General features: G+C 32.1%; 1 protein-coding gene across 1 annotated transcript in view; it reads left to right on the forward strand.

Moving 5' to 3' along the window:
* Positions 1–10,226, forward strand: part of LOC106464344 (GPI inositol-deacylase-like) — a 151,206-nt gene extending 140,980 nt beyond the window's left edge. The window contains exon 24 of the mRNA XM_022392034.1: positions 10,176–10,226. The gene's annotated coding sequence lies outside the window, so the exon portion shown is untranslated. The remainder of the gene's footprint in view (positions 1–10,175) is intronic.
* The last annotated feature ends 5,495 nt before the right edge of the window (positions 10,227–15,721 follow it).

Raw genomic sequence — 15,721 nt, forward strand, 5'->3', positions numbered from 1 at the left:
CGCGACTGTTGAAATTAAGTGTATCGCTAAGTTATATTCAAAAAGAATAAACCAGTTTTATTTAAGAAAGGACTTGTGTCGCTAAAGTTTCGTCGGAACGAATTTACGGAAAATTAACTGACGACTGTTACTGTTACTCACAGATGCATAAATTTTAGATTTGTTTTTCTTAAATATATAGAAAATATATAGAGAGAAACTAATGAAGTTAAGAAATTGATTTTTTACTCACACGTTGTTAAGCCTCGCCATAAGCCTTGTTTCTACTCTCAAATGGGGGAAGATAAATTACTTATTATAAAATTCAAAGATGCATTTTAGAAAACCAAAAAATTATAAAATTACTATAATGGTACACATATAACCACTGCAATATACATGGCATTCTAACTAAACTATATGTAGGTTAAGAAATATAATTTCTGTTCAGAGAAACGACTTAGTCAACATACTTCACAATTTCCAGTAAAATTTCATATTTCCCTTCAAGCTATTTACAAAAAAACTGTCAGATTTACGTACTTTGAAATATGTTCTTTCTATTGGTTATAAACATGTACTTAAGAGAAGTAGACATGAATATACAAGAGGTTTTAAAAAATGGACTAGTGGGTGGGCAAGTCTGGTAGGTTTGTAAAATATATTGATATCTCAGCAAATCAAAAATGTGGGAGGTTCTTATTTTATATTTTAGCTTGTAAATGTCTGAAAGTTGAGTTTTTAATTCATTAACACTACAGATGTTGTATGGTAGGTGTAATGGAAAATAAATTGAGAAGACATGTCATATGATGCATACAAAAAACATATTTACATATTTTGACATTATCTTTACAATCAAGAAATTAAAATACATATATATAATAATGAAATTGAAGTTATAGACTAAGTTTTAATGTCAATTCTATCGACATACAATGTCAATAAAGGTTGTCCAATTGCATGTTTAAAATAGCTCTATAAAACTTCATGGCACATGCACTTTGACCTGTCTGTTGTGAGAGGGATAAGCATTCATTTGGAGAACATAACACATTTCACTTTTATTGCATTATCGAACCCAAACATTGCACAAAAGTACATTAGATTACATAACAACAAATCTGAATAAAAACTGTTGAAAAATCACTGTTATTTGGTCCACCAGCAGCTTTCCACGTGTTCACTCTGAAGAGTTTGATGTTTGCCATAGAACAAGCTTCACCTCCTGTGTAAGTTGTATTTTGTGTTGTTTAAACTTGAAAGCTATTAATAAGCTCAAGTTTTATACTTTGAATTGTAAAGTAATTATGAAGACGAAGAACATTTTTAAAATTTTAAATAGAATAAAATTGATTTAAAACTTCATGATTTGGTAATATATAATATATATCTGTCTTAAATTTCTTGTTCTCATGTAAATTTCTTTGAGTTGGTGATCTGTATGCAGATGCCACTGACTGCATTTCCTGGTATTTTAAACAAATACTATTTACAGTGAGTAACTTTCTTCCAATAGTGTCCATTATACTCCTGTTTAACAGACCCCACTCTTGCTATGATAAAAATTGCTAAGCCAGATTATACCACAGCTTCAAAATTGAGTATTCTAACATAAATTATAATTTCAAATTGTTTAAAATTTTCATCTCAAAGTAGCCTCAATACAAAATTTTACTACCTTTATACACATTTAAAAAAAAAATGGCATAGAAGTACTTATGCAAACTAATCTGCCATATTTTTATTTTGGGACAATCATACAAGTACGTGTTTCAGTTGTCCGAATAGTGAACTTTATTTTCGTTAAATAAAATAAGGAAAAGCTCAAAAATTATGTGACACTCTTCAATGTGTGCAAATTGTCACACCAGAAAAACTTAAGACTAAAATCCCTTGATAACTATAAATTTTTATTGTGATGTCCCTACTATATAGCTCACACGTGTAAATCTAAAGAAATAAAGACTGAAAGAGCAGAATTCGAATCCATGTCTTTGTGTATTAGTCTGATTCTCTACCAAAATGTACTGCGCACTTTAATATTTTTATGATTTTGCTTTATTTTTAACCAACAAGACTGTAAGTGGTTTTGACCAATGCCCGTTATTTATGTTTTTCTAGAAGCTGATTTTGTAAGAAATATTACTAGTTTTAATTTTTGACTTTTCTAGGATATTAAAATGTTTAGGCAAAATTTTTCCTTCATTGAACCTACCTTGCAAACGTTCAATTGTTAAAGCTAATCAAGTTACCAAGAGCAAGCTGGGGTGTATTAGGTATTAACTCTAAAATGAAAATAATAACAATTCATTCAACATTTCATGTTTTACAATTTTTTTAGGAGCCAGCTCTACTTTAACTAGTACTTTCATATTGGAATGAAAACATTATATTTTTGTTCCATGCTACAGTGGAAAAATGAAATAATGATTTCACATGTAAAACAACATAGTTTTTGACATTGGTAGGCAATTTGGAATTCAGAAATATAAGTTTATTATATGATATGCGAAGTAAGTAGAAAGAATGGTAAAAATAGAGAGTCGAGTTCTCAAGAACACAAATAGACAAATGAGTAGCCAAATTAGAAGTGAAAATTTATTGTTACACCTGGATCTGGCACAATAAATATCATTATTTAAAATGCCAATTTCTAGAAAGTTGTAGCCCAGATCATATGTGTCTAATTAAAACAAGTTGAGCTTCAAGATATACAGCAAAACTAATTCAAATATTATAAATATTAAATTATCAGAATTTTAAGATGTATTTGCCAAAAAGGACAGATTGGGCATTACTTGTGTTTACTATTTTTTTTATTCCAATGCAGAACAAAGTTAGCTTTGCTTTAACTCATTTAGTCTTACCAGAAAATGTGAGAATAATTGGGCTGATATTTTTACTCCAGATAAACACTTGATGGAAACACATGTTCTCGAAAATTGTTCAGAGCTTTAAAACTTCAAAATCGACCTCCTAGGAATGATCTTCGAGATTCTCCACTGTATCTGGGTTCATGCATTAAATTTTCTAAATGCACTCTGATCAGGTATTGTAATTTTTAATCTGAATGGCATCTCCTGAACACATGGGTTAAATGGTAAGGTCGGAGATATTAATGTTCAAGCATAGAAATCCTTTAAATATAACTTCTGACCACAGGGTGGCGACTATTCAGCAGCATCACTACCTACATCTCTACTTTTAAGCTAATAGCAGAACTGATAATGCCTTTAGAGCTAAAAGTAAGGGGTGCGTTGAGCAAAATGTTGCATCTTGAGCCTAAATTGATAGTTTATCTTTTGGTAACTCTTCAAGTTCGCTTGTGTGGGCGTGTTTTGGCTTTTGCCTATAATTTAGCTATGTGTTTAAGTTCGTCAGTGACTGAAGAATGTATAACTTGTCCTACAGGAACGTGGAGTACAGGTTTTTGTTTATAGTGTAGTATATTGTTATTATCGTTACTTAGTAAGGTTTAGTTGAGAGTTAATTTATTGTGTTACATTTTAATTTATGGACATTCTTCGTATGTATTTTTATTTTTATATGCTAGCCAAAGTCATAGCAAGAGCCTATTCTTTAATAAAGTCTTTGTCCCTCTAACTAGTCAGACATCTTTTTGTTTTTAATACATACATAAACACGTGACCACTTGCCCTCCATTGTGTACTGGTACGTTGTTGTTTACTTTTCTCTAAACTGTCAAGGGTTAAATTAAAGGTTGTTTACTTGTGTAAATCTGCGTGTCCCATCTCATTCTTTGTGGCCCAACTGTCTCACACCCTATCGGGAAACACACTCACATAAGAGAACAGTGAACCGTCTGTTTGGCTAGGAATTTTCTGCTTTGCCGGAAATCCTCGAGACACCACATCTGCATGAGTAATAGACAAGAAACTATTAGTAACTTTTGTTTTCTCGTCCTACAAGGAAGCCCCTTCAACGTGTTACAGGGTTACATCAACGTAACTAAAAGAAAATGAAATTATGGAAACTGTACAAATAATAAATAGATCGATAAAAACAAAGTAAAATGATCGCAATAATTGACAAATCTTAAAGAATAAAATTATATCAAAAACTTTTAAGAACTTCAAAAGGTGTACTTAGTAACCTACTTATATTATAAAAGTAAGCTACAATGTTTAATCACAACCCTTGTTAGAGTTTGGCTTATGCTTCAAAATCAATACAGCTTTTCTGAATTTGAATATATAAAAAATCGATAGCTGAAGTTGAAACTTCTAGTTGGAAACTAACTTGTAGTGTTCATCCAAATAGGGAGGACAACAGCACTGATCCCTTTGGTTGATAATTCAGATATTTTAAACCTTAACAAATTTGGTGTTTAATCTTCAAAGCTGCTGTCTGCTCCTTTTGGTGTGAAGGTTGTGTGACAGGAAACTGATTACATGGTGGCAAATTTCATTGGTAAGTTGGAAACTAACTTGTAGTGTTCATCCAAATAGGGAGGACAACAGCACTGATCCCTTTGGTTGATAATTCAGATATTTTAAACCTTAACAAATTCGGTGTTTAATCCTCAAATCTGCTGTCTGCCCCTTTTTGGTGTGAAGGTTGTGTGACAGGAAACTGATTACATGGTGGCAAATTTCATGGGTTTCTTATAGCCACCCTGATGGTATAGAAAATCAGCACTTGGCTGTGCGGTTTTTTTTTCAAGAAAAATGTTGTATTAAGATATAAAATTATATCCATTTTTTTAATAAACAAGCATAAAACATATTCATTGGCCTTAAACCAAAATTTCTCTAACCTAACTTGTTGATTTCTAACTAGTCTCATGATCCGGAAGATGCAAACATTTGATTCTTTCAGAATGATAGAGAAGACACTATGTCAAGTTGTAGTAAAATAAAATTCAAGTTTTTCATAACTCCAAAAGCACATTTTAAAGATGTAATCTTTTGAAACGAGAAATCGCAAGAGCGACAGCATTCATTATTGCGGTGTCATCTTGATTTGCCAAAACAGAAGTATGATTTTCCTTTCGATACATATATATTTAAAAATCTAGTACAGGTGAGCACAGTGACTTATGAAGCTATGATATATATAATTGTTTAAAAATCTAGTACAGGTGAGCACAGTGACTTATGAAGCTATGATATATATAATTGTTTAAAAATCTAGTACAGGTGAGCACAGTGACTTATGAAGCTATGATATATATAATTGTTTAAAAATCTAGTACAGGTGAGCACAGCGACTTATGAAGCTATGATATATATAATTGGAAATAACAAATGAGGTGATTTCTCGTTGCCGTCCACAGCGTATGTACTTCACTGGACGGCGTCCCCAGATCAACAGAATAAAAGTATTGTTGCGACAACACGAACTCCGAATCCTTGGATTCATAACCTGGCTGGCTAATCATTATGCTAACCCTGGCCTTTATATCAAGTTACTCTCGTTAAACTCAGTTTAAAAACAAGGCACCTATCATCCTGCTATTATAGTAGCAAGGACTAAATCAGAACGAACGCGGCGAAACGGTGTTCCTCCTCCTTTATAAGCTGGCATGTACTTTTTGCCTGAAAATGAGATGTACCATCAGACAATAGCTACATATATATATATATATATAATGTAAGCATAAACATTATCTAAGCAGTTAAGTTAATCCATATAATTTCATATTGATAGAATTTTTGAAAACAGTATGTCTTTCTTTTCAGTATTGGTATCTTTATGTATTTTTATTGCACTTTTAATGTTTATTATGCGAAGAAGAAAAAAATAGAAGCACAATTTCATATCTTTTGTTACAAACGAGTTTTGATTTCACTTTTCCAACGAACGGGTACTCCGGCTAGCAATTACATAAAAAATGAAAAAATGAGCTACAAACAGCAAAACAAAACCTATGTTATAGTAATATGCAAGAAAAAAAATTATCGAATACAAAATCAAAAGTCTTAAAAAGAATAAAGACAACAACGTATAAAAACATATTTGGTGTTTTTATTAACATATAAACACACCAAGAATTAGTTTATTAACATACAAGCACACCAAGAATTAGTTTATTAACATATAAACACACCAAGAATTAGTTTATTAACATACAAACACAACAAGAATTAGTTTATTAACATATAAACACACCAAGAATTAGTTTATTAACATACAAACACACCAAGAATTAGTTTATTAACATATAAACACACCAAGAATTAGTTTATTAACATATAAACACACCAAGAATTAGTTTATTAACATATAAACACACCAAGAATTAGTAGAGATTACAAACACTGATCCATAACTTCTCGTAATTCCCTTCGTTTCAGATATCATTACTTAAAACAGTAATTCTGATTCTGATTGTTTGGCAGCAGTTTTCAATTGACGATTAATGTTAATCCTAATGCAATTCTGAAACATTTGAAAGATAATTATAGATTTGTGCGCATGCTTAAATAAATTTTCAATACGTTAACTTGAATTGTATAGCAAAACCTTTCCTTATGCGTTCACTATTTCACCTGAACATATTAATATAAAATACTGATAAAAATAAAAATCAGTTAAACTAAAACAACAAATGAAGTATTTATAAATTTACACATTTGAATTGAAACATAGAAACCCAATATTTTACTGAAATCTACAAACGACTTATAAATTTAAAAAATCAAACCTAAGAATGCAGAACAAATCCGCCATACATGCCAAACAGGACTGAATATCTTAGCAGAACAGCAACAACAGCGAAAATATGTTTACTCGTTAAGAAAACTAACACGGAAACAAAAAGTCAAACTAGCCTTCTCGAAATAATGACAGAATGAAAAATGTATTTTAGACGAATTAAAATAAAATTCAAAACGCTTTAATTTCAGTTATAACGCATCACAACAACGTCAACTATGGGGGCGGTCAGTAGAAAGCATACCTCCGCCACGTTGATCATATTCGGCTCTCAAAAAGTACGAAAATGTGTCCATATGTCCGTTGTTATCAACGTACACGGATCATTTTTGGCATGACAATGAGGAATAATATTCTACATGTGTCCACCAAGCTTCATCAAAGTCCGATCATTTTTGACTGAGTTATAGTGTGAAAAATTGACCCCATATTAAGAGAAAGTGGTTTTTGGATATTCGCGACCTCGGCCTTTGACTTGACCCTCCAAAAACTAACCACTTCTAAGATTGTTTATTGTTCAAATGTACACCAACATTCGTCCAAATCCATTCAGCCGTTTTCGAGAAATCTTACTGACAAACACACACACACAGCGGTGAAAACACAACCGCCGTCCACCTTCGGTAGCGGAGGTAATAACCTAAATTTGTATAAACACGCTTTTAACTGAAATAGTTAAAAGAAAATTATTTAAAGAATGAAAGGTCAAGGACATTAATTTTATCAAACGTATATATATATATTGCACGGTATCTACTTTCATTGTTTATTCTAGATAAAGTGTAGTGTTGTGCTTTGTAAATTAGAGCTAATTCTTTAAGGCTTACCGCCTGGTCACACACGTTTGAAGACTTCCTCTGCTATCACTATACTATATCATCTGGTCGCTAAGGTCAGGAGGTTTTCAATGTTATTCCTTTACCCCAACATCTAGTGATTAAGGTTAGAAGGTTCCTATGTTGTCACTGTGCCCTACAATCTAGTCACTAAGGGTAGGTTTCCTGTGTTGTCATTATACCATATTATTTGGTGACTAAAGTTAGAAGGTATCCTGGTGTATTATCACCATACCCTAGTATCTTGTCATCAAGCTATTACTATATATTTATATATCCTATCGGAAGAGATGCATTAATCTTGTCATACTATATCGACTTTCTATACTTCATCAAAAGTGATCCGTATTTAAAAGCAATTTATTAATTTATAGCATAAACACCAGAGTATTTTAACCAATTCAACATCATATTTGAGGAATTATATGTAGTAAACAAAACACACACACAAAGAAAAGGAATCTACGAAGTTCATTTGCTGAAAGAAAAGCATTATCCAGAGAGATCAACTGATTTATCAACATTTTATGTGATAAGTAAATATTCTATAAAGTTTGACCTTATCTAAAGAACTAATGGCAAAACATCTTGATGTCATATAATTAGGTGTACATTTGATGAAATAAATGCCCTGTTAATGTCCTATAAAAAACAACTAAAACTGCCTTTCGACGGTAATCTAGTATAAGAGCTTTATGAACAATATAGCTTTTGTGCTCATTGGTTCACATCTTGAAGAGAAATCTTTCTTTGAGAATATATTCCTCCTCCCCTTTCCCCGTTTGTGTCAAGATTTTGATAAAAGCGCGTTGCTTTTGGCAATGTAATTCCCCTCTAGAAGACCTGTTTTCAGTGCGCGACTAGCCGAGAGAATGACTGAAAGTCATGTTTACCCTAATCTGAATGGCGAGTGCAAGGTTGGAAGGTGTGATGTTTGCATGAAATGAAACATTGTGGGTGCAGTCATGATGTAATTCCTGTTGAGGTTAAGACGATCAGAAAGAGGGATTGTCCAAAAACGTTAAAATGCAATCAAAAGAAGACAAAGAAAACTATGAACTAAAATCAACAGCAACGATTTAATAGCTTATCCTTCTCATTGTAACCACTTTCACTATCAGAGACTGACCGGCTCAGATACGGTTTATCAGACCTCAACCGAAGAAAGTCAAAAGAAGTAGATGAAAACATTTGCTGCTGCTTATACTAAGTGTGCAGAATGTTCTATACGTCACGAAAACTAGATTAGACAATTCTAAATTATTGGAGAAATGTGTACTTGCAATATGTATGCAATGAAAATTAATTGTTTGAAGGACATATGCGTACAACAACTGACTGGTGTTCTCTTGAAGAATACATATGGGATATGTGCTTAGTGTACTCCACTCGCAATCTGGAGGTCGAGGGTTCGAATCATGACACCGAACATTCTCGCCCTTTCAACCGTGGGAACATTATAATGTGACGATCAATTCCATTATTAGTTATTAAAAAAGCAGTCCTGAAGTTGGCGGTGGGTGGTGTTGACTAGTTGCCTTCCCTCTTATTTATCATTTCAAAAATTAGGGACGGCTAGTGTAGGTAACCCTTGAGTAGCTTTTCGCGGAATTCAATAAGCAAACGTGTAGATTACTGCCCTCTTGTGGAATATATGTAGGACATAACGGGTTGTTGATCACTGAGAGAATACGTAAAACATAATATTGTTGTTCGTTTGGGGAATACGTAAAACAAACAGATCATTGGTTACTTAGGGAATACGTAAAACAAACAGATCATTGGTTACTTAGGGAATACGTAAAACATAGGATTGTTATTCTCTTACATAAAACAAATAAATTATTAATTAATTATGGAATATGTAAAACACCGGATTGTTGTTCACTTGAGGAATACATAAGATAAATATGTTATTGATTACTTGGGAAATAATTAAAACATTCACTTGTATTATATGTTTATGTAGAGCAACTTTCTAATTAATTTATCAGCTAATGCTGCGTCACCTTTCATTTTACTATGTTAGACTTTACTAATTTTACAGTTATACCTAATCGTCGTTAACTTTAGTTAAGATATAAGATTTGGTGTTATAAGTATCTTAACGGTTTGCTAATGTGCATGCAAAATTTTAAATACCTTTATGAAAAACTGAGTGCTGGTATACTTCACTAACTTTATGTTTAAGAAATATAACTTTTAAAAACTATCTAATGTGAAATTCATGTAACAACAAATACATATTTGGATAGACATAGATCACGATTTGTAATTTTCAATTGATTGAATTGGTATATGTGTGAAGGTTTAAGCTCCTATCTGTGAAATTATAGGTTGAATCGTTAAGGCTAAATCATTATACCATATATTAGATTAATCCGTACACATTTACTACTAGCTTTCTTTAAAATAATCGAGATTTTCTTTCATTATTATTATGTTTGAAATAAATAACTTGCAGCCTTCAGATGATCTTATTAATAGGTCCGCTGCTTGTGAAATTGTATTATATGTTTCAGCGATAGCTGGCGTGCATAACAAATTTAAAGTGGCAACAGCGAGTGACTGACTGCTTATCAAGTTCAAAGGATGGGCGGTAAAAAAGGCTGTGCGCATATATTGTAGGTGAAAACATGTGTATGATAATTATTCCATTGTTGGTTCTCTCATTTATAGTCAGCGTGAACAACACTCCAGACATCTTTCCTGTCCGCAATCTCATTCGTAACACTGGACTGATTCGACAAGGTCTATGGAACGATAAAAAACATGTACTGAACTTAACAGGGACCATCTTGAAAAGTGAAGTTTGGTTGTCCACATTCTCAAACATTTAAGGTGCGCATTTGTTGGTTGCAATCCAGTATGGTTGGCCTGAAGGATATAAAACTTTTTTTTTTTTCGAACACTGTTCATATTTAATTATGGGTAGAAATAATCCTTATTATTTCAAATTATCTAATTCATTTTTAACAGCTTTCCTTTAAAATCGTTTTGTTGTTGTGAGTGAATTTTAGATCATGTGTACGTTACCCAATACTTTTCTACTACAGTGTATTGTAAAAACTGATCAAGCTAATGTTAGAATTAAGGAAATTTATATGTGCAGTACATAAGCATACCATGCGTTTTCTGTCTTCTTATTTCATAGAATTTTGTTTGGAATTAGTTTGTCTCGTACGTACAGTTTTCACAAAACACGTCGTCAAAACAGTCGTCATGTTGCTTTTGAACTTCGAACTTTTTAAAATAACTGTTATATAACTCTACAGCAGAAGAAAAATATATTCAAAAGTTCCAACATTCGCCAATATTAAGGATGTGTCATGAATAACTAAACAGATTTTTTTAATAAAATAAGTTAACAAGTAATATTAAAAAATGGAATTTGTGCACAGGTTAATAATAACTAAAACACATCACAAGGTTAGAATGTCATGAATAATTAAAAAGATTCTCTAATAAAATAAGTTAACGAGTAATATTAAAAAATGGAACTTGTGCACAGGTTAATAAAACTAAAACACATCACAAGGTTAGAATGTATTGCACAATAAAGTATCATTAAAAGGGATGTCAACCCCTGTTGGACATTCTCTACACCGCCATCATCAGGAGAAGCAAGGATATGATCATGCATACAATATTTAAATAAGTCACATGATTAGCCAATCAGTTACGCCCACTAACTTTTCCATACAGATTTCAAAAAACTAATTTCTGTAATACCCGGACCAAAATATTTATTTAGAATATATACTATTGCTTTTGGAAACTTCAAAGGGTTTCTAATATTTAATAAATTATTGAATATTATACTAACTGAACGGTCGGTACTCTCACATGTTCAGCCAAAGATGAAGTTATGTTTATCTATAGCATTTTTATGCTCTTTATCTCTAAATTTTAAATTTCTATATGTCTAAATAATATAAATTAAACTACATTTTCTTGGAGTTTTATATGTACCATATTTACCACTCTGTTCTACTTTGTCTTTAGGACCACTAATATAATTTATAAAAACGTTACACTACAATTTATGTGATTGTTAGATATATTACTTATTTGTGTGGAAATACCCTGAACATACGGCAAGCACATCCTCGTATTATCAAGATAAATATCCACATGTAATTTTATACATTTTTATTGTTACAGTACTTATTATAAATCCTATTGATAATGTTAGTATTAAATCCTATATCGATGGCAAAACGTTTCTAAAGATTTCAAACCTGACGTTAATTCTTCATGGTTATTATGTATATTTAAAGTTCTGATAACAAACGTTGGGAAAGCAGACAATTTTTATGACAGGGAATGACACGATTCCCTATGCAGCGGCATGACAATCGAAAACGACTTTCCATACACTGACGTCGAAAGAGAATCCTTTTCTCGTTTTACAGTCACGTCCACAAAATCCAAACAACCAACCTCCTTTCAGCTTCTTACGCTAGAAACTGAAAAAAAAAGGTTGTTTGAACTTTTTTAATTTTATAATTTAATAGCACTTTCTTCGCGTTATGCATTATGGTCAGGATTCATTTTATCATTGTGAGATGGCACTGCTTTTAATTCTTTAATTGCTCAGCAGTATTCATGAAACAGTCGCCTTCCTTGTAACGGTGTTTACGAAACTGTTGATAAGAGACCAGCTGAAAAGTTTAATAGCCTGTTACTGACACTGTTTGCCAAGAAATTATTCATCCCTTAACCAGAATAAAATCGGGCCAAGAACATAGAATAAATTAATGCAAGTTCATCGTTATTTTTGCCACACTTACCGCTAGATTTTATTAATGCATATGTTCGGTTGTGGTTTTCTAAACGTTTGGTAAAGTATTTTTAATATTCTTCACTACAGAAGAATCACACAAAATAAAACTAAAAATACTAAAAGTTTATTAATTATTTTTCAAAAACATTTTAATATAATACTAGTTTTTATGTGTTTCTTGGCAAAAATACGGTACTCAAATAGTATAGATTTTGTTTGTTTAAATTTATGCACAAAGCTTCGCAACGGGCTATCTGTGCTCTGCCCACCACGGGTATCGAAACCCACTTTCTAGCGTTGTAAGTCCGCAGACATACCGCTGTGCCACTGGGGGCCAAATAGTATGGAAAAGATATAAAAAGTCTCTAATGTTTATACAAGACCTTTAGTTAACTTCGCTCACATAAAGTGTTGGATTTGATGAATTCTCTATGAAAACCTTCCCATTTACGTTATTTTACTATTAGTTTAAAGTTTTTACAATTTACTCGTTTTTGAAAGAATAAATCCTGTTATATTCATAAGAATCAACATATTCCATGGATTAATGTGATATTCACTGATACACCCATCAACAAATTATTTTACCCAGACTTTTATATCATCTATTATGAATGTAGCTCTAGCACACAAGTATATTACGATCTTGTGTGAAACTACGTAAAGTACTAGATTCTATCGTGCAATCAGCCTGAAAACTGGAGTTGTGTTAGTATTCAAGTTGTGACACCATACCTGATGATGGAACTCAGAAATAATAAAATAGACTCAAGGTTCATCGTTATTTAAGCGTTTCCAGAGTATTTTCTTCAAGTTATTTTCGTTTTTAAACTTGCGATAGCCAATCATCAACGTACTTGTTCCAGTATTTAGCTTTCGAACTTGTACATCACTCATTCCTTTTCGTAATTCGCAATACGATAAATGTTTAGTATTTTTAATGAATATAGTACAAAAACAAACTCAGTAGAGTCAATAAAAAATAACTCATTTTACAAAATAAAAATCTTATTTAAAAACTGTAAACTCTTCATTGCCCTAACACCACTTTATGAAACTACAGCGCTACCTTGATTCCCATAATTAGGTCATGTGCTCCACTGTAAACCAAGATCTTTAATAACCGGAAATATGCGTTTTGAAGAAGCTGTTGAGCGCTGATAAACCACGTTTTCTGCTTGATCATCTTATGACTGTGTACTCATAAATAGTTCAGGTAATCAATCACAAAGAAAAAATCAAAAATCATTTTTCTGATAAATGGTCTCCTAACAGAAAATTTATTTATATGTCCCAGATATTGAGGGTTACACGTGGGGGTGTGTGTGTGTCTTCTACCCTTTTTGTTTAAACTTCCAAACTGGCTTACACGAGGGAGTGTTTGTCTGTCTTCTAACTTTTTTTGGTTTAAACTTCTAGCTAGCACTAAGAACAGAACTGGGAGCAAGCTCACGACATCAGGGGATTTCATTTTGCAACAATATCGATAAAATCGCGGAGTTCGGCAGTAGTGTATGTGTAACTATGGCCATCAGATTGAGCAAGCTCACTACATTAGGGGAGTATTTCCAAAAGATGAGCATGATCGGGAATATCGTTCATATAAAGTGTGTTTAACCCTCAATACATGCTATAGCAAAAACAGAACTCACAAAGAAGAAACTTCATTATGCATATCATTCTGAATTTATAAAAACGTAAAGAAAATAAACCCACACTTACCGCACAATATAACTGTAAAAATATGAATAATGTAAGTCTTCAGTGTTACAAAACACCTAAAAAATCGCATGGTTGTAGAACTTGTAAAACACGTGGATAACGTAAACCTTCAGTATACTACGCAGTATTTATAAATCTCGTATGTATCATACAGTGGTTATAGAATCTTTAGGAAAAATACAATAAATGCAAAGAAAGGAATTCCATATTTACTACAGAATGGTTACTGAATATGAAGAAACTGAAGAAAGAAATTCCATGTATTTCACATAGCCTTTACAAAAGTTACACGAAAAGCAAACAACAAAATCTCGTATATACTACAGAATGGTTACAGAACCATCTAAAATAGTTTACAGTAATTTAATTTGAGGAAACGGATGTCTGTCCATCGACGTTGCACTTAGCTGAGCCACTTTTCCCTCACGGTCAGTTCTATGTAGCTCGAGGGTAGAGTCATTCGATCGGTTAAAATTTTACGTCCCTGAAAGTGCAATTATTTGAAAATGTTGTTAAACAAGTAGTTTTGTAAACACTTTTCCGCTATGAATTCGACAGTCCTTATTTTTAGACCATGGCTTGAAATATAACAAATCCATATATATATATATATATATATATTGAATTTCGACACGTTCTACGTGCAGAATATTATCATTTAAGAAAAACAGATTTCTGTCCGTCCACTGAATATGAATATAAAGAAGAAGATAAAAAGAAATACGCAAAAAAAAAACAATTACGTGTGTAGGTATAAGGCCTACAAAGAGCGACTGTTATGGATGCATGATGATGTCTGTACATCTTTGTTTTTAATATTTAACGAAAACCTTTTTATACTGCAAAATGTTTAAATCATAATTTTCATGTAATGTTCTAGCATTTTTAAAAGCCAATTTTCACAATAATGTTTGTGTCCATTTATGCTGATCAATGTTATGTTACATCTTAAATTTTAAAGAAAATGCAATAAGTATGTTTGAACATGTTTTATTTTTATTCGACTTTCGAATAGGCTTTCTGTGTGATCTTCTAAAGTTCTGTTTTCGATTCACTGTTTTGTTGAGTACTGAGAATTCTGTTCACAAGGACAAAACCTGGATGACTAATTCAAACTATTGAAGGAAGGATCTTTCTAAAGCCGTTTGATGTTAGCAAGTACGTAAACAGAGATTATTAATTAATTAAAACCTTTGAAGGTGGGATGAGTACTCAGAGTATTAACGTTACCAGAAATGGTTTTAGTTTTAAAAAGAATTTTGAAAAAGAGCGTATCATAATGGTCAAATATTGGTTGTTATATAAGAGTGCAAATAAATAACATACCTCAGAACTATATATTAGGTCGTCAAGAAATTAATGTCGCATTTTTTAGATGAAAAAACCCAAACAACTTATATATCAAAACAAGCATTTATTAAATGAAACACTCTCCATTGTTATCGATGATGCTTTTCCATCTTACAGTTCAAGTTGTTAATGCCCTGATTAAAGAAATCATTTGGCTTTGAAGCAAAACACATGTCCATGTCCTCTTTAACACCTTTCACATTTGCATACGTTTTCCCATTGTTGTAGCGAACGAAAAAGATAGTAATCTGATGGTGCCATATGTGGAGAATATAGTGGGTGGGGGAGAACTTTCCAACCCAATTCCATAATTTTATGTTGCGTCAAACGTGCCACATGTGGACGTGCATTGTCGCGGAGAAAAAGA

The sequence above is a fragment of the Limulus polyphemus genome, unplaced genomic scaffold (assembly GCF_000517525.1).
Source record: "Limulus polyphemus unplaced genomic scaffold, Limulus_polyphemus-2.1.2 Scaffold1623, whole genome shotgun sequence".
NCBI classification, from domain to species: domain Eukaryota; kingdom Metazoa; phylum Arthropoda; class Merostomata; order Xiphosura; family Limulidae; genus Limulus; species Limulus polyphemus.